General features: G+C 38.7%; 2 protein-coding genes and 1 pseudogene across 17 annotated transcripts in view; 2 read left to right on the plus strand and 1 right to left on the minus strand.

Moving 5' to 3' along the window:
• The window catches only part of LOC145788218 (uncharacterized), a 624,890-nt gene that overhangs the window by 530,496 nt on the left and 73,061 nt on the right, over nt 1-21,333 (plus strand). The window lies entirely within an intron of this gene.
• Nucleotides 1-21,333, minus strand: part of LOC145788223 (uncharacterized) — a 256,918-nt gene that overhangs the window by 154,560 nt on the left and 81,025 nt on the right. The gene's annotated exons all lie outside the window — the stretch shown is intronic.
• Nucleotides 14,400-14,499, plus strand: LOC145765728 (U6 spliceosomal RNA; annotated as a pseudogene).

The following is a 21,333-nucleotide window of genomic DNA, read 5'->3' on the forward strand; positions in this document are numbered from 1 at the left end:
ATTAAAAAGGATTCAATAAACCTATAGTTTTGCATGCATAACTAGTGCATCCCATTTGGCATTTTAACATTATGTGACACTGGACAAAATATGCTCACTGCAGAGCCATTACAACATGTGAGGGCAACAATCGGAATGAATAAAAACGCAATTGCACAAGGGCCGCCATGCATGTAAATAAACTGACAACCACGGTTTCTACCATATAGCTAAACATGTGAGAGGCAGCATAAATTACTATACAATTGAACACGGGTTGTCAATTGTCATGCATGCGAATAAACTTTAAACCACGATTTCTAGCATGTACAGTAACTAAGTATTGTGAGAGGAAGCAAAAATATAAATACAACATAAATAAACAAAGGTTGTTGCACACTTGGCCACATAGAACAGCATGCCATTATTGTAACATTAGTCAAGACCTAGACAGCAATTTCAGGCAATCAAACCCAACATAATAGAAGGCAATCAATGCTCATCTTGAATGCAAATGAAGCGACGATTCACAGTTTCCATGTTTGGAGCCGAAAATGTGTATATTCTGCCAGTTGTAGTGTCCAAAATCATCAGGATAGAAGAAATTCAGGACCAGGCACAGTGCTTCCACGCTGGAATCTTTGTTGAGTATTTCTTACTGGCACCAATTCCTCAGCTTTTATATAGAAGAATGAGGGTTTATTCTTAACAAGTGTAACCTTAAAGTTACACTTGTTACAGCTTCAGAGCAGTATTGAAAGGCAGCTGCATCAGTCAAAATTTGGTTAGCAGTTGGTCTGCCTAGACTTTCGTTACCCAGCTTCCTTTTTACTACTCCACCAATCCCGTCACATGGAGATTTACCATGACTTGTGGCAAAAAATTACCAACTTTCAGACTCTTGAACAAAGATTCCAGCGTGGAAGCACTGTGCCTGGTACTCGTGGATACCATTACTCTAGTTCAAGTGGTATTGGTTCTTTCAGTTTTAAGCGGGTATCAGATGATCCACAATTCACTGGCACACATTGTTTCTTCGATGCAGCCCCAATGATAAACATCCAAGATGTAAGTGTCATGTCTTATGTAGCATGTATTTATGACGAACAGGGGTAGGTTGGGCTTGTTGAAATCGTGGACAAAGAAAAGAATGATGTTCTTGTCAATTTTATGCATCCTTGTAGCCCCTCTCCATCTTTCAATTGGCCTGGCCGTGAAGATAAGTGTTACATGCACATTTCTTCAATCATAACGATTTTGGACAGTCCTTCCACTACAACTGGCAGAATATACACATTTTCAGCTCCAAACATAGAAACTGTGAATCGTCGCTTCATTTGCATTCAAGATGAGCATTGATTGGCTTCTATTATGTTGGGTTTGATTGCCTGAAATTGCTGTCTAGGTCTTGACTAATGTTACAATAATGGCATGCTGTTCTATGTGGCCAAGTGTGCAACAACCTTTGTTTATTTATGTTGTATTTATATTTTTGCTTCCTCTCACAATACTTAGTTACTGTACATGCTAGAAATCGTGGTTTAAAGTTTATTCGCATGCATGACAATTGACAACCCGTGTTCAATTGTATAGTAATTTATGCTGCCTCTCACATGTTTAGCTATATGGTAGAAACCGTGGTTGTCGGTTTATTTACATGCATGGCGGCCCTTGTTCAATTGCGTTTTCATTCATTCCGATTGTTGCCCTCACATGTTGTAATGGCTCTGCAGTGAGCATATTTTGTCCAGTGTCACATAATGTTAAATGCAAAATGGGATGCACTAGTTATGCATGCAAAACTATAGGTTTATTGAATCCTTTTTAATCATATTTTATTGCAGAAAGTCAGTGAAAAGTGAAAACTATCTTTAATGTTTCGTACACTTCTTGGCACTAATAATCTTACAATGATGTACCGGTATGCATGTAATTTTACAATGATCAGTGCAGACAAAGCCTATATATATATTCCAATTCAGAAATGATAGGAGAAGTGTATAGACTTGTAGTTATATCCTCAGAATAGTGGGACAATGTACTTCCTTTCTCAGATTGTTATGTATTTCTTAGATTGTTGCATATAGCTCACTTTACTATTAAGACTGTCGCTGTTCTTTAATGTAACTTCTGACAAATTAAAGTAATGCAATTGTACTGTGCACACTGTCCTACCAGTAGCAGCGAGATATGTTTGGAAAATGGTATAATTATTTCCCACATTGGACAAGCTCATTACATGCTTTCGATGTATTAAACTCATTCATCTTTATGTCTTGACTCCTTCACTTTGTGTAATAATGTATTATACTACTATTCTTTGCTTGACATACAGTGGCATAGTATGGGGGGGAGGGGCGGACCGCCTAGTATGGGCTTATGAAAATAAAATAAAATCCAATGTTTATGGCTATTTTAAAAATTCTGCATTTTTGTGCACAATTTTTATTATGAGGTTGTGAATTGTAAGTGATTTAAAAGATATTTTTGGAATATAACATCTATGCTAATAATAATGATCAAAAAAATGCGTGGCCGCATGGCGAAATCGGCCATGCTATCGAAGCACTACAAATGTTTATATCACAAAAAGTATAACTCCTACCGTAGCTCATTTTAACCTTCATTTTTGGAAAGCCCACCTCTGAAAATGGGGGGATACAGCCCTCGAAGTTAGCTTCCATCTACCACGGCAAAAACATTGCCGTCGCCAAATCAACAAACCGTGGGTTGCGGCGGCAATTGCCGTATGCTTTAATCAAAAGAAATTTTATGCGCTTCTTCTTCATCGTGTGTCACACGGCGGTAGCCCAGAGCATCACGCACGCTATTTTATACGCTGACAATGCTCTTGTGAACTGTAAAAAGTTTGCAACCTTATAAATACTGGCTTAATTGTTACGCAAAAGTTATTCTTTCATCGAATGCTTATTTTTGACCGGTGTCGTTGCGAATATAAAAAGTGGTACAAAATTGGATAAATGGTTCTTTGGCAGTAAAGAAAAGTAATGCTTCCAATCATATGGCATCGCACGTTCATGAACGGGCAGTTTTGCGTCTTCAAGTATTCCAGTGACGACGCGACAACCTCATTCTCCGATGATTCCGATTCTGACTAGTTCTTTATCTAACAGACTTTGTGTTGCTCGCAGTATCCTAATTGTGCAGAAATTATGTTAGTGTACGTGTACTGTATACGTAAATCGAGGCAATCTTCTCGCAGGGAGCTATTGATTTGTTATCGGTACCTGATTGAGCAATTAACGTTATTTCATGATAATTTAACGTCGCTAGATGTCGAATTAATGTAAAACAAACGTAAATATCTTATTGGGCATTGTTGTTACGCGATATAACTCGCCGGGAAACTTAAATCGATTTGTGCTGACTCGAACGTTGAATCAACCCAAAATTAACTTACTTTTCCCCCCAATGAGTTATAGCGTGAATCACCGTAACAGTGTGCGTATCGCGTTGATCGCTGCTTTTGGTATTATTACATCACAACAAATCAAACAGTGCCGTCGTGATAGACTATTCAATTATTTTTTTCTCTTCTCGTTTTACATGTTTTGGTATAATTTTTTCGTAATAAACGTTCACAGCAATTGCCGAGGCAATTTCAACTTTTGCCGTTTGACCTCGTCAACGTTTTTGCGAAGTAAAAATATGCTAATTTTGAAGACTGTGTGAGTGTTCACAGCAAGTAAAATAGTCCGAGGTGAGGTCTTGGTGCGATGTTTCTGCTGATTAAACTCACGCTGCGAGTAAATCAAACAGGAAGAAATTTTGAACAATTTTTGTCCGAATTAAGTGCTCATTTTGCGACGGCATTTTTATTGCCGTAGCAGAATGGCCATTATTACGTTTGCGGCGGCATTTACCACGGCAATTGCCGTGTGCCGCCGCTTATTTCGAGGACTGGGGATAGATACCAATTTTATGAAGATTGGGTAAATAGGTCGCAAGATATGAGCATTTTTATGTGGCTCACTAAAAAAAATCACCACCTGGTGGTCAAACATTAAAATAGTGATAAAACAAAAACCGCTCAATTAATTTTGACAAAATTTGTGCCAAATAACTCAGAATTTCAAGCATTTTAAACTGTGAAAAAATGGGACAATTCTAAATTTTATGGTTCCATGGCCTGGATGAATTATAATGAAATGACCCTGTAATCCCATAATGACAGCATTAAAACGTATTGTATTTGTGCTACTTTGTAGGGCAATTGCAATAAGTCAAAATCACTGCAACTTAAAAAGTTGACTTGATGGAGAAAAACTCATTGCATTTTCGGAGTCTGCTCCCCAAAGTTAGTCTAAATCAGTTCAAAAACTGCCGGCACCACAAATTGTGTCCGACCGGCCAGTGTAATAACACTCAACAAGCCAAGCAATGTACCGGTAGATCTTTAAAAAAGCACTTTTCAAACTAAAATTTCAATAGGAGTAGGAAGAAATATTACCCAAGTGGGATTTTAAATTGTTTTTAATTTTCTTAGGAAAATTAAAAAAAAACAACATAGGCCTATTGTCGGAAAGCTTTCAGCTTGATACCTATGACTAATATAATTGAAAATTTGAAAATGCACAGAAAACATGACCAAAAATGGATCACCCTGGCACAGAAATTATTCAAAAACAATACAATATCAAAAATAAAACCAGTTACTGTATATCTGCTTGATCTTGTTTATCCAAGACAGCAATCAGCTTACAGCTGTTAGCTTTGCAGTTTGCACCACAGAAATCCTGGTTTGCAGTCACTCACAATGACACAAACTCAATGATGCATGACATGATACAATGACGTAATAGGAAAGATTACAAAAAGTTGTTTCTGACTTTTTACACGATTACAAAGACACTACAAACAGGCTACTACAAAGACAGGCGTGGGTGTGCCTCAAGTCAACCATCTCCGTACAGGCGTCAGGCTTTTCCGCTCAACCATGCGCCAATGGTGAACGTCTTGTTCTTCTACTTGTGAATGAGATGTTGAGGAACCGACCCCAGGCCACATCATCAACGATTGCACTATCTTCCAACCACCCAATGAAGTGGAAGCAGTGGCGTAGGAGCACATGCTGCCGCCCCTGGCTTTCGTTGAAAATGCCGCCCTAAGTAAACTGCAGCAAATTTGAAATAGTTTCATGTTCAAGCAATCGTTTCAATAAAAAATAATTACAAATAATGTGCCGCGTCTCAGAAGTTCTATATTGCTTGAGCAGTGCCGGTATTAGGGTATTTCGAGCCCTGTGCGGAATGTGCTTTGCGGGCCCCAATGACAATGATCCAATTCAGTAGCGTAGCTAAGTATTTTGAAAGGGAGGGGGGTTTGACGGCCGGCGGCAAAGCCTGACTGCGTGTTCGCCGAAGGCGACACCCAGCGGTGTGGGGTCTGGGGGGCCCCCAGAAAATTTTGAAAAATGACTTTGAATTTTGTGCATTCTGAGCGCATGTTCAACAAAAATTTGGGTATGAATATTAACTGTAAAATGGTGCTGTCCGGTGGCATAGCAAAAGGATAAAGATCATGTTTTCTCTGGCATTTTTCGGAAATAAAGCTGAGTCTCCATGTTTTCTTGTTACTAATTCCTAAAGCCGCAACTGACTTCAAGGATAACGGTACTTGCTTGTGAATCGAATTTTTTCCATTGGAAATGGCAAAAATTACTGCATTTCTGAGTAAATTGCGAGCCCCCTAATTTGCGGGCCCTGTGCAATCGCATGGTTTGCACACCCCAAACACCGGCACTGGCTTGAGAAAGAAGCCTCACTGTCTCAGCTTTAAGGCGAAAATAAAAGACTAAAAATGGACAACAAATGTATTAGGCAAATAAAAGATCAATAGCCGCCTCAAAATTGAACTTTTCGAGCTTTCGCCGAAGCAAAATCAGCGATAATGTCTTCAAAATCAAGTTTTCGAACGTAGTCTCTTTCTATAGAAAGAATCGATAGAGCTGATAGCCGATCATCATTCATGGTAGAACGTAAATACGACTTTATCATTTTGAGCTTTGAGAAACTCCTCTAGATTTATGACGTATTAAATGTTAGTGGCAGCCGTGGCCGAGTGGTTAGCGCGTTGGGCTCGCAGTCGAGAGCCTGCATGTTCGACTCCAGCCACTCGCACTTGCTGTTGTTTCTCTGGGCAAGAAACTTTACGATAATTGCCTCTACCTGGTGATCGATTTCGAGTAATGGGTAGTACCAAATTTAAGTCATAAGTAGACAACCGGAAACAGACATTGCCGTCGGCTGCAGCGTGGGTCAGGTGTACGTCGGAAGGCGTACACCGATGCATAGCGCTCAAGTCCGCTTTCCCGCAATGCAGGATAAAGATAAACAAACAAACAAACAAACATGTTAGGCTACTAAGAATTGAACAACAGACGGAGTAGGCCTACAGGCTACAGCTATATCCAACATCGCGCAAGCTTTTTAGCTGTTGTTCTATCCTTAAATTTTTTAAGGGGTGCTAGCTGTCTCTTTGTAAATCATTTTCTTGTTTTACTGTTTATTTATTTTTGCATTAGGGGAAGGTGGGGTGAGTTGAGCAATGGGGTAAGTTGAGCAACCCCTAGTTCCGGGAAAACGGAAAAGCTAAAACAAATTTTTCCGCCACCAAGCTATTTTACCCAGAATGCATTTTAAGCCACTATATCGGGAAGGCACTTTAACATGCAGATATCCAATCCGTGGACTTCTGTCCAATCCAACCACGAACCAATCAGATGCTACGTTATCTGTCCAATTGTGACCATTCCAGCATTCAGCCAGAGAATTACATGTAATTATTACTTTGAACTTTGTTTGTTAATTACAGAAGAAAAAAGAGCTATAGCAGAGGTGGGAATCAAACCCACGTCAGTGTAATGACTACCACCGCCTTAACCCAATGCGCCAAGTCAACCAATGGCAAAGCATTGATTTAATTTAGCTAGAATATGCGTTTTTCCTTTATTCTTCCTAGACGCAACCTTGATGACGTCAAGAACAGCGTAGCTTCTGATTGGTTCGTGCCGGATTGGATATCTGCATGTTAAAGTGCCTACCACTATATCGACCTAAACAACTGGAAGCTTTGTTTAGGTTTAGGAATGGTTCCACTTTTTTGAGTTTAGGTGCTTAGGAATAAATATTTGGCAGCGGCGGAAATTTCTGTTTATTGAATTATTAGTAGAGATACATGAAATTCGTTTGGCAATTGAGGTAGACGTTACATCTGCCTCGGCTTGTAGCCAATAATGTAATATAGTTTTCTAGCAGTCTTTGAAAAAATTAATATTTTTTTAAAATGGTGGAGATGGGGTAAGTTGAGCAGTTGCTTAACTTACCCCAAGTTGTAAGTTGAGCATTTGCTCAACTTACCCAGTAAATAACTTAAAGTGCCTCTGACAGATAAATAAATTTGCGAAATTTACCTAAGATACCAAAAAGGTGACACTAACAAACTTCCCTGACCAGAAAATTGTAAAAAATATCAACAGGCTACTAAGTTACACGCTTGCAAACTTTCGTTGACATCGGCGAATCTGACACTCATTCTATTGCGAAAATAAAAACGGCAACATCGCTGTGACGTCACCGTAAGCGGTAAGGATACAATCTGTGGTGACTGGTGACTTGGTTAGGTATAGTACGGCTACTGCAAAACGAGAATGTGTTGGGCTCTGTTGGTCTAAAGCATGTGCAAATTAAGAATTACCGAAATAGAAAAGTGAACTTACTAGTACTACCAGGTTTTGATCAAATAGGTTGAGTTTATTTTTATCAAACAGCATCTCAATTCAATTGAAATTGCAGTTTCATAGGGCTACAATTTTGATACTTTTTTATTTGTCCTAATCTGGCTATAGCCATTTGCAGTGTAACAACAGTATCTCACAAACAGTAGGCTACCTTTAATTTATGGTTGAAGCAATGCCTAAAAATTGCTGTTCATGTATAGCCTATTGCTGTATTTAAAAATATCTATCCAAAATTTCCTTGCCAACTGAAAGTATTAAATGCAATAATTCTCATTGTTCAGATGCTTCTCATGTTGCCTCAATAGACTCTTTCTATAATATTATAACTGATGCTCTCAAAGCAGCTTTTGATAAAATCTTTGTTGATGTAAAGAAGAAATGTAACATATTTTCTGTTCCTGGTTGGAATAATCATGTTAAGCAAGCTCATGCTACTGCCAGAGAAAGTTACATCATGTAGGTAAAAAATGGGAAACAGTGAAATGGTTACCTATATGAGTTGATGCAGAGCAAACGAAAGGAGTTTAAAAAAGCCTTTCACCGTTGTAATCATGCCTCTAAACAACATAGAGCAAATGTGCTTGCCTCAGCACTCAACTTGGACAGCTCACATAAGTCATTTTGGCAGAAAGTAAAAAAGTCTACTTGCAAAAAGAGTTCTCTTCCTGTAAATGTTGGTGGAGCAAAAGGTCCTGAAGCAATTGCTGAGATGTGAAAACATCATTACAGCTCCTTGCTAAATTCTAGCAAAACCAACACTGAAAAAGAATTTGTTAACTCATGTATTTCTTCTAGGGATAAATATTACAACTTTTGTTGCAACATGGACACAATTGGTTCCTTGCTTGTCAAACTGCAATTAAACCGCGCTGCTGGTGCTGACAAAATTTCAGTTGAACATATTGTTTATGCTGATTATTCGTTTTTATATTAGTGTACTTTTTAATATGTGTCTTAGTCATGGCACTGTACCAAATTCTTGCTTGAACACTGTCTTAGTCCCGATTGTAAAGAATTTGAATGGCGACATTCAAGATTCAGGTAACTATAGACTTATTGCTCTAGCTACAGTAATCTCAAAACTGTTTGAATGTTTTATTTGAATCATCTATTGCCTTTCTTGAATACCAGTGACAATCAATTTGGGTTTAAGTCTGCTCATAGTACTGACATGAGTGTTTTTTATTAAAACAACCAGTGTCCTCTTATATCAGTCATGACACTCCTGTATATTCTGTCTTTTTGGATGATTCAAAAGCCTTCGACAAAGTCAATCATCATTTATTGTTTAAAACGCTTATCACACATAACGTGCCTACTGCCTATCTATTTTGTTCGCTTATTGGAATACTGGTGACCTTTGTGCCTTTATAGTAAAAAAACCATGCAAGTGAGGTGGGAAGGTCACCTGTGCCAATCATTTACTGTGTCCAACGGAGTCTGACAAGGTGGGGTGTTCACTGTTCAGCCCCTATCTTTTTGCCGTATATATTGATCAGCTTTCTTATCTCAATAAAACAAAAGTTGGTTGCTATGTTGGCAACTTTTGTCTAAATCATATTATGTTTCCTGATGACATTTGCTGCATCTCGCCTAGTTTGTGTGGCTTACAAAATTTGTTAGATGTTTGCCACAAGTATGCTGTTGAACATGAAATTACTTTCAATTCTAAAAAGTCATTTGGTATGTTATTCTCCCCAAAAAACTTTTATCTTTTACGTGCTCCTCTGCTACATCTAGGTAAATCTGAAATTGTGTTCACAGACTCTGTAAAATACCTGGATGTATTTATTGATAGTTCTCAGATGAAAATTATATTTCAAGGCAAGTACGTTCTCAGTATTGTGCTGCAAATAATGCAAAATCTCAATTTTTCTAAATGCTCACCCGCTGTAAAAAACAGTTTATTTCGTTCTTATTGTATGTCATTTTACTTATCCCAGTTGTGGAACAAGTTTAGATCTTCTAGTATAAAACAATTACGTGTTGCTTACAATGACTCTTTCAGAATATTGCACAACTTGCCTCGTTAGGTCAGTGCCCGTGAATATCAAGTAATGAATAATGTAACTACGTTTGATGCTTTATTGAGGAAAAAACATGTTTTCGTTTATTAACCGATTGCATACACTCCTCAAATCGCTTTATATCAGACATGATGTCATCTGATTGTTTTTGTCGTTCTGAATGCTTTCAATTCTTCCAACGCTCATTGTATGTAAATTTGTAAGAGTAGATAGCCTATTTAGTGAGCTTTTAAACCGACGGCATCCAAGGTGGCTCTCTGTGATCTTTGTGCATTTTCAGTTTGTGTATTACAGTATTTCGTTGTTTTGTTTTCGATGTGGACAGCTTTGTCTGACGTAAATAAATAATATGTGACAGTGTCAGTGACAAAGACCGTGTGCTTTTCACGCTTTCCCACAAAACAAGGTGCTGAGAAGAAAATGGTCGAAGTTTTCTTCAAGTGTTCAAAAGTAGGATGGGCCATACAAAACTAGTCGTATATGTTCTCTTCACTTCACTGAAGATGATTTTGTTAATACCACTCAAGTAAAAATGGGCTTGAGCAAACTTTACATTTTGAAGAAATCTGCCATAGGCTACCATCTATAAAAGCAAAGATGCAACCAGTTGCTGATGATGATTTCAGCACTTCTAAACAACAACGTTTACAAAAACGTACCCTTGTACAGGTAAACTAGGCTTTTACATGTATAGACTCTGCTATGTACGTACTGAGGGCACATCATGAGAGAGAGAGAGAACTTTTATTTATTTTTGAATAGTGATGATGAATTAAATATGAATGATGATTCGTACAATTTCTTCATTTTTCACTTCAAGTATATTTTAGGTTTTGTAGGAACGTATCCAGTACAGTTTTATTAAACTGTAAAAAACAACAGATCTTTGAAAAAAGCAACCGCTTGTACCAACTCCGACTAAACTGTGATCCAGCAATTACATCTAGGAAACGTATGTTTCATCCGTCGCTAAGAACGCCGACTTACAATGACGTAATACCACCAAAGTCGTCCCAGAGCAGTGAAATATGGAGTTTCGCCTGTGGTGGCGCTGCGGAGCAGTCGTTTGATTAAATTACGCCCTAACCAGTCGAGTTACGAGGTTAAGATTAAAAAGTTCGCTAAGTGTAATTCTGCGCTAGGAAATGGTTTAAAAAGTTACTATACTTGGATCCAACCTGTCAGGGGCACTTTAAGACGGCTGATCAGGTCAAGCCAGCTAATTATCTTGTTTTTTCTTTCCTTTTCATGTTAAAGCTACAATTGATGTACAGGTTACCTTTTCAAATATATCGCTTGGTCAGTTAAATCATGGAGATCTATACTACTGGCCATCCCAACGTGGCAACAGCCAAATAATGCGGGGGCCTATTGGTCACAGCGGTAAACCATAATCTCTTCGTGGGAAAATTGTAACATAAAATTCCCAAATCCGTTCGTCTGTATGTACTGACCGAAAAATAAACACACTTTCGAAACGTCTATTCAAAAGTGTATTCCAGTAAAACTAGCCCACGGCTATCGAAATGACTGGTGCAACGCCTTACACCTCTAAAAACTGTCACTACAATACAAATTACTTGGATAAAAGACGGAACTTTTGTCCAGCTAGCAAGCACTAAGCCAACAGTTAAATGAGCGGCCAACTTTCAAGCAATCATTTTACGAATGACCAGAATAGATATCAATATCTCAAATTCACGTAGAAAATAACTGTGACGCAATAGTGAAATCAATTGTCACGCAATTCAAAACAGGTGTCCAAAGCTAGTGAACCAATGCATTCATGTTTAAACAGGCCCAAACAGGTTTAAACAGGTTTGACACAAGTCTTATTAACGATGGTGCAATTTTGGAACATTTTCTAGCAACTTCCATGACGTAATATTCAGTAGACTTGAACTGTTTTTATATGACGTTTGAAATAGGTGAAAATTGTCGGGAACACCTATACGAAATTTCAATTTACCGACTGAGATAAGTGTTACAACATGAAATCAGCAATTTTCATTGGTCAAGTAATGTTTTTTAGCCTAAAAATTGTAAATACAGTGCTAAAACGTAATTAAGATGTAATATTATTAAATAAGTGGCAAGAAAGCAGGACAATAGCTACATGTTAAGAATACCATGAGAATCAAGATATCAACAGAATCAAGGTAGCCTACACGAAATCAAGAGTGACCCAACTTTCACAACACTCAGTATGTTAAAAAATTCGTTTTCTAATCCAGAAGTATTTGTTTTTAGTAATAATTCATGCAAAAACGCCTTTTTTACGCCTAATATCTGTTAGTTGCCAAAACTTAATAGGCCCCCACATTGTTTGGCTGTTGCCACGTTGGGATGGCCAGTAGTATAGATCGCCATGGGTTAAATACAATGCCACGTATATACCAAAGAAAAACAAACAGGGGAAACATTCAAGATGCTGTGCTGAGGAGTGCAGCAGATAATTAATGTTATAAATGAAAAATCCGTAAATGCTGCTTCTATTCATCATGGTATTAAACGAATGACGCTGACTCGTTACATGAATCGAGTGAAGAATGCTGTCGCTGCCGTTAATGTCACTTCAGTCAGTAGAGCTATGCAGAGCTAGCTGTGTGGTTTTGCTACCATACCACCCCACAGTCCACACATCGCATCAACTACAGCCTCTAGACAAGGCTGTGTACGGACCGTTTAAGTCGTGGGCCTACTACAGCCTTACGTGATCGGTCTGCAAGAGATTTTTCCAAAAACTCCTCACTATAGCTTAACATTTAAATAGTTTATATGGTGATATATTGAAAATTGGGGCAACCACCCCCTTCCTACAGTAGATACGAAGACCAAAAACATATTCTGAGTGGTATATCAATGGCTCAGTTGCAAGAAAGTAGCCTATTAATACTAACTCTGCAACTTAAGAAATTGAAGTTGTCTTGATTTCTTATTAATGTAAGCAATCAACGCCTTGATTCATTGTTGCTCAACTTACCCCATGCTGTTGCTCAACTTACCCCATTAAAAAAAGGTGGGGTAAGTTGAGCAACTTTTACAAAACTACTCAGATCAGATGAAATATAAGAGACAAGAAAAATAATTTTGCTTTGAAACAGGGCCAATGAGCATACCTTTAACATCCATGACAAAAATATTCTCTGAACCCTGACACATTTTCAAGAAACGCGTTTTTATAAAAACCTGCTCAACTTACCCCACCTTCCCCTACTTCATTTCACGATCTGTGTGCACTGTGCAGCCTCATTTTGCCGCCCCCTTGCAGCCTGCCGCCCCTGGCGCAGAGCCAGAACCGCCAGGTGGCTGCTACGCCACTGAGTGGAAGGTCTGCGTGTCTTCGATGATGAAATAAAATACTGGCTGCTCTCTAGCAGCCTTCCAGCTTAATCCAGAAACATCATGAATCTGGGGTGGTAAAAGGATAGATCCTTGGACCCAGAGGCTCACACGACAACGACGATTTCAAAAATTTAATAATTGTTTTTGACTTTCTATACGATTGACATTGCCTGTTGGCCTACAGCTTATTAATTTTTGAGCGCAGTTTCAAGAAATGATTTTCGAAGATCTCGGTCATTAGCTTTGACAGGGGGTAGGCAACTTTTTAACCCAGAATAGCCTAATTTTTAGGGCACCTAATCTTTCCAAGGGACTTGGAATTTTAAGGATATTGTATTCTTTAGATTTAGTAGCCTATGTTTTTTTTCAGAAGTGTCTTAATTGGGGCGCGAGGAGCTGATTGATATCGGACCAGAATTTTTTTGCTCCAGTTTGGAACAGCTGACTCGATGACCAAATATTCTTTCGCTGTTCCTGACTAATCGAATTGAATTATTATTCAACACTGAGCATATTTATGCGTTCCTTTATGTTTACAAATAGTAGGCTATGTTATTGCGATGTAGGCTAAGTTTATTGTGTAGACCAGGGGGCACCAAGTTTTTTTGCATGCCGGCCACTTTGGCACTAAGGAGAGCTGTGGCGGGCCGCACTAATAAAATTTTAGGTAGGTTGACTCTTATGCTAGAAAAGAACGCATTTTGTACCCAGTATCCAGCGTTACATGTTGTTCATATTTGTGTTAGAATACCGCAGCAACAAAATTAATCCGACAACGCTACTGCCAGGCCAAGCTCCTTTTACAACACTTTTGACTTTTTTAAGAATGCCTAATAAACGAAACCACTTGTTTTGCGCATTTATAGCGAGGCGAGCGGTTTCATCAGAATATTCATTGCCAAGCAACTAGCAAGAGTGGTGTTGTCACTTCGCTTCACAAAAGATATCTTGCAATTAACAATTTCAGTAAACAAGGAAATGTTTGACACATCGCAATACAGGCAACAATAGTGACCTGCAAACATATCAGCAAAAAATAGCCTCCAATAACAAGGAAAAAGAAACCAGGCACCATGAAACAAACGCTTGTGGAAATCACCGAAAAATCGTAATTCTATCATAATTCATAAACAGTCGTCCCTCTAAAAAAGCAATGAGTTGGTTTTTCATCATTTTTGTGAGAGTCTAAACCGTCTTTCTTTTATTATAGCCAACTGTCACTTGCGATGCTTATCAGCGTGGCAAGAATTTATTGATTAACAACATTTTGCAGTAGCCTACTTGCTTCGGCAGTAGGCTACATGTACTAAAATTGGAACGATACAGAAAAGATTAGCATGGCCCTTGCGCAAGGATGACACGCAAAATCGTGAAGCGTTCCATGTTGCTTAAAAAAAAAAAAACATTTTGCAGTACTAAGTTAAATATTTCCATAATACAATCAGCAAAATTCTTTAAATTTATATATAATATTTTGCCAATTTATTATAAATTGAGTTGGCACACCGACCTATTTTGCCAACAAAAACTTGCACAAAGAGAACACTGCTCGTGAAACACAATAACTGTGAAACGCACACTAGTGTTTACAGGACATTTGCAAACTTAAAATAAACAACTCTATGCTCACAGACATTTTCGAAATCCGAAAACAGACGTTTTAATCAACCACTGGGACAGTGTGGTTGGACATCGCATTGCAATAACTTAAGCAACCTCCACCTAGAACTATAATCTGATTACTCGGTCGGTGGAATCGTATGCAAAGCGAAAATACGCTTTCCGGAAAGTTTTTTTTTTTCGTGCTCTTTAACTCCTCAAGAAAAGTATTTTTGGTTATACTTGTGCACTGATACCTTCCGCGAGCCGCAGCGATACAGCGTGGCGGGCCGCCAGTTGGTGACCCCTGGTGTAGACCATGCTTCGCTATGTAGGCTCCTTATAGAATCTGAATAACAAATTGCTATTTCTCTCTCAACGGCCCTGTTTTTGTCAGGCTTTGTCGTGGCCTCCTGGTCAATCAACCAAAACGGCCCTGAAATTTGAAGAAGTATTGATATTGTATTCTTTGGATGTAGAGTGTTTTGCTTCAGAAGTGTTTGGATTTGGGGTCCGAAGATCGCTTTGATACCGGCCAGAACTATTCTCTCAAAGGGTAGGTACTGGTAGGCTACTGAGGTTTTGTTCCGGCCTCCCGGTCAATCAACCACAAAGTCCCGGTTAAGCATTCAGTCAGTCAACATCAGGGATACCTAAGAAAACCGGAATGCGAAACTCCGTTTGTCCGCTTAACAACACTAGGGCCAACGCCAAACAGTGCTGCAACTGTTTCTATGCGTAGCGTAGCCTATATCTGATACAGAACTTAGGCTACTGCAGTTTCTGTTTCAAACATTCTAGAAACACTAATACTGGCAGTGGCGTACGCAGGATTTTCTCAAGGGGGGGGGGGGGCCATTGAGAGTAGCGTAGCCAGGAATTTTGAAAGGGGGCGTTTCCGCTTAAGACCTCACCCAGCGGCGGGGGTCTGGGGGTCCTCACCCAGAAAATTTTGAAAAACTACTTTGAATTTGGTGCATTCTGAGAGCATTTTCAACAAAAACGTGGGTATGAATATTCCTGTAAAATGGTGCTGTCCGGTGGCATAGCAAAAGAATAAGATCATGTTTTCTACGGCAATTTTAGGAAATAAAGCTAAGTCTCTATGTTTTCTTGTTGTTAATTCCTGGCTGAGATGTTTGAATGTTTGGTATTGGCAAAACTCGCTCTTTTAATGCAGTTTTGTTTAAAATTAGGCAAGTTTTTTTTAGACTGAAACCATCATTCCCAAGCATAAAGAAACTGAAAGCATCATTCTCAATTTGTGACGTCACACGCGTGCCAAAGTGGGGTTGTAACCCCCAAGTCCCAACCCCCCCTCCCCTTGGCTATGCTACTGGCCATTGATATCCCAGACGTCTTCATGATATCCCAGTATGGTTTTAGTTTAGACTTTATCCATTTCTCTCTCACTAATATCTATAATAGGCTTACAGAACACTATGCTACATTGGCATACCTGGGGTGGGGTAGGTGGATTGGGCCATGTATTTCGTATTGGCCTAGTCTATAAAACAACATTGTTAATTGCTTTGACAGAGCAATCCAAAACATATTAAATGCTTTAATCTACTTCGTTAACTACTAAAACATTTTTAAAAGGGGGGGGGGGCATGACCCAATGCCCCCTCCCCCCACCCCCTGCGTACGCCACTGAATACTGGTATTACACAGCCTGGAAGCAATATTGGTTGACTACATTTTTTTTACACCAACAAACTATGTTACAAAAATAATAATTCAAAAGTCAATAAAGGTGAAAAACCACTTGTTAGAAAATTAAAAACAGATAATAACAAATCGAATACGAAAACCTAAAGGTTGAAGCGGCAATTTTGTTGGAGCTGGCCCTCGTAATTTTTCCAAGCTTTCTAGCCATCGTTGCTGGTGCTTCATGTTTTGGTGCGTTGAGTCTTTTGAGTTCGTTTTTGGCAAAACAGTTAAAAACTATCTCCAAAATTAGTTTAAAATTACAATGTCCTACTCAGTTCTGGCGTAGCATAGCACAATAATGGGCAGACTTTTGTGGGGGAGACCCCCCAAACCTCTTGTTGTTTTTCTTGTCTTGCAAATACACGCTCCCACTTCCATAACTCACCAGTGCCACCACAAGGCACACTAGTAGATTTCGGGAGTGGGAGATGTTGCTCACACGCTTCTACAAGTAGGCTATGCAAAACTGCCAGGAATAACCTATCGGAGGTTTTTTCAGTCTAAGCATAAAAGTTTAAACCAACAACAACAACTAATCACAAATACATGGAATGCCTGTGAATAACAAAACAACTTTTTCCACATCTGACAAAGTTTCATGGCCAACCTCTAGTTGTAGAAAACCTCTCAAACGATTGTGAATGCATCAGATATTGAATTCATCAAAATCTTAAATTAAACAAACGTGTAGCCTATATAGTTTTCCACGAGATGGCAGCAGCAACAAAATTTGGTTAAGTGGCAAAGTTGGTACAAGGCAACACAGACCATGAATTGCAACAGAAACAAACTTTACAATGACGTCCATGTTGCATTTGAAGCCATTTTTGTAGTCTTCATACTTCCATCTATTTGGACTTAGTTGTTATTTAAGGCATTTATTCAAGTTTTTTTTTTGAGAGAAGTTTTAGTTGATTAAGCGGCAACCGCTTGTGGCAGCTTTTTGATATTTCTGAATTTTTTTTGCAGACAGCATTAACCTTTATTTTACCGCGCATATACTTCCACTTGTCAGATTTGAGTAAATTTTTGATGTTTGGTTATTATTGTGATAAAAAACTGTTTTGTGACGGTTAAAGAAGTTATACAGGTGTCTAACGGAAGTGACGTCGTCTTCCTTTTGCGGAACATTGGCAGTTAACCGTACAAGATCTTCAGCTTTTTACTGCACTTACTTAGAACTACTTCTGTGTAGTTAGAGTTACGGAAACACTCAAATAGTTAAAAAAATTTTTTTATTTTTTCACTAGTGAGTGTGATAACTTTTGAAACAAATTTTATCACACTCCCCATGGAGGCTGGTTGCATAGCCGAGTGGTGAGATCCTTGGTTCGAGGTTCGATAGGGCGCCAGTTCGACACCGCTCAAAAGCATGTGGATGTGTCATTAATAAGGCACTTAAAGGCGTGCCGTCGATTGCGAGTGGCGCCCCTTCGACTATTTAGATTTCTATCATGTTTATGAGCAATAAGGTGCTTTGGGGTGAAATACCTACGTTTTTTCTCAGGACTATGGCAAACCGACCCCACGGAGACGGATGTTGGACTTTGTGCAATTACTTCTGGAATGTCGCTACATCGCCATATCGGACTTGTGTTGCTGCGGACCTTAGAAAGTGCCGTAGACCATCAAAACATTGTGTCGTAGTTCAGCAGCAGCAACATTTTGTTCAGCTCTGAAACGTTCAGAAGGAACATAATTACTTGCAGGGCTGTGTTAATCGCTAACCGGGGCTCTCAGCTCTTTGGGAACCCACGCATTTTAGTCTGTATAATGTGTCTTGACTATTCAACCGTTTACGCGCCAACGTTTTTATTAGGGGAACATGAAATTAAAGTCACGTACAGTTATACTCGAATCGAATTCTAATCTTTCCTTTTTTGTATGCTGTTGCTGAAAAAATAATATTTCTAATGTATGCGTAAAAGTTATAATTTTTGTAAACATTGTACTTTTAATTTTACTGAAAAAGCGACTTTTTAATTGTCAGAAATAAGCTTTTCCCAATTATATACCTGCAAACTTTTTTCGGAACTTTCTTTTTAATTTTGTTGCATTATAACTAATAAATCATTTTCCATAATATTTGTTTGCGAATTTTTAGAGGCCTCTTTCTCACGGTTGCATTTACTGTATGTTCCCAAAATGAGAACGTTGGCAACATCTGGTACACAAAAGCTACGGCTTTCTGACGCAGGGATTATAGTGAGATGTTTACCATCCAGCCACATTTTGAAGAGCACATCAGCGATACTTCTAGCATGGTATTCCTGTAATCGCTTCTGATCTATATCTAACAGTGATATGACCTATATTTTTTAAAGTTTGTTGGAGATCAATGACTTCAAAAAAGGACAAGTAAATGTTCCCTCATCTGCAAGAAAGCATGGCAGAAACAGCCTAGAGGTACATATGACTACCGTTCCGATGGTACTGTACTGTAGTCTGCACCAGATACCGATGCGCCAGATGGAAGTCGGTACCGATGCGCCAGATGGAACGATAATTGTGTCGTCACCGTTGCAAGCAATTACTATGGTGTTGCACCAACGCAAACCGTCCAACGAAGGGTGAAGAACAAAAAAAAAGAAATCTGTAGAGCAGCCATTTCTTATTACGATCTATAACCGAGGAATGGGTGGCGTAGATGTATGCAACAGGCTACTCTCTTCCTATAAACCACGACTTCGGTCCAAGAAATGGTGGTGGAATCTTTTTGCCCACATTGTCAATTCATCAGTTGTGGCTGCTTTCTGCTTTTACAACCATATGAATAAGTCCACTGTAAACCATCTCCAATTTAGGAGGGGTATCGCACGATCATTGGAAAAGATGGAAATGCCAAGGCTCCACCTAGGAGGACCAACTGCGCCCCCGAGGGCAACCGTAAGATTTGACGCTGTAAATCATATCTTTGTATCATACTCACACTGACGATGTGTAGTGTGCATAAAAAACACAAGATTGCGATGTCTAAAATGTGAAAAGCGTATGCATAAAATATGCAGTGATAGATACTATAAAAAATAAAGCGAATTACGCTTAGCATTGTAAACAGTCCTTGTAGATTCACTCAATGTGTATTTTGTTGTTGAAGTTTTGCTTCTTTAACCATCGCGCCAGTAAACAACATTCGTATTAAACTTTATGCGATGGCGAATGCTTTTCGAAAAATACTCTGTTTTTGACCTACTTTAGATGCCAACGTTCCCATTTTGCGAAAATAATAAAAACCAAATAAACTGAAAATAATTTCAAAATCCAAGCTGGTATTATTCTTAGTTTGACTGAAAGACACAACGTTTTAAAAAATTGTTTTGAAATGACTACAGGAAGTCGTCGCCGTCAGTAAAGGGTTAAAATAGAAAAATTTGCAACAGAAACTCGATATAATCAAGAGCTTAAATCATCCAAAGCCGTATTTACTGCTTCTCAAATCTCGGCTGGGGGCCACCTCCATCTAGGGGTCCACCCATGCTTAGTTTGTGCAGCGCTTTTCGGTTTGTAATTTCGCATGTACGATAACATTCGATTAAGAATTTGTTTTCCATTTTTGCAAAATTTTCTCGCTTGCTTTGCTTGATGAACAATATTTCATTCACTTAATCAGCGATGTTGAGCAATAGGCATGTATAGTTTCAAAAGTGGATTAAGGGAGTAAAAAGCTTTTTTTGTCCTACAAAACACTGCTCACTCAAATAGCCTAGTTAATTAACAATTAAAGTGGCAAATTTCAGTATTAATGGAATTATGCTATAAAGCAGTGGTTTAGTGAGTGCTGATAGAAGTGCAACTGTTAGTCAGCAGTATAAGTTAAGCATTGATCAACAATCCGCTGTCTCAAAAGAATTAAGTTGAACATAGCCAACATCGCCTTCTTAAAAGATTTAACTTATTTTAATGGTTTGTTTTAGTCACGAAACCTATTTTTGTGCGATGTCGCTTGAAAGTTCAAACGCCACACCAGTGCGTTGCAACGTACAGTTTGCAAATCACGGTAATACACAAATAAATCACAACCAATTTTGAAATTTCGTACTTTATCAATTATGCTGCAAACTCGAAAAGTTTCACGGACTCCCTGAAATCGCTTCGCAGACTCCCGGTTGCGAACCACTACTATAAAGTGAAGTGAGCGGCGAACATACCGTCAGTAAAGCAAAGGTCAGGACACCTCAGATAGATTTTCAAAGTTTTAGCCAGCTGAAAGGCTACACCATAGCCAAAAAAAAACAGGCTATAGGCTACAAGTTTTCAAGAAATAAATTATTGAAATCATTCTGTGGTCGCGGATGAATATTGTTTTGAAATGATAAGCTAATTTCAATTTTAAACCAAACCTTCAACCCAAATCCAATTTTTTGAACTGTGTTATTTAGCCTACAAAGCGACTTATGGTTAGCTGACATGCAAATTGTGCATGTTGATGAAAAACAACAGTATTGCGCCAAAACTGCCTAAAAAGTGACCTAAACAATATTATATCATATTTGCCAAAAATTTCCTGTGGGCAAGCCCCCACACCCACTATTACTTTTTTCGACATAAACTTTTGCATCGTCCATTTATGTTATAAATTTTGCTTTGTTGAAACTTCAGTCCTTTTCCAACTTTTTTCCAGATCCGCACTGCATTGTCGACATTTGAGTAGTTGAGCGCCTGGCACGATAGGTGTCTTGATTTTAGTCGGGGTGCTCGCTTCGGGGTGCAGAAACCTTCAAGTGAAAAAATTAGTTAATCGTGCTTGAACTGCACCAAAAATTTGTTCCTTTTAAAACGGAAGAAAAAAGGTTAAGGCTATGATGGTTATACTCTTTCAAGTCATACAGATTTATTATTTTTGCATGTTTTTCAGATAATCTTACGTTAATCCTAATGGGTCTAATAGTGAAACAGCCTGTTAAGGTTTTT

Source organism: Aplidium turbinatum, chromosome 2, assembly GCF_918807975.1.
Source record: "Aplidium turbinatum chromosome 2, kaAplTurb1.1, whole genome shotgun sequence".
NCBI classification, from domain to species: Eukaryota; Metazoa; Chordata; class Ascidiacea; order Aplousobranchia; family Polyclinidae; genus Aplidium; species Aplidium turbinatum.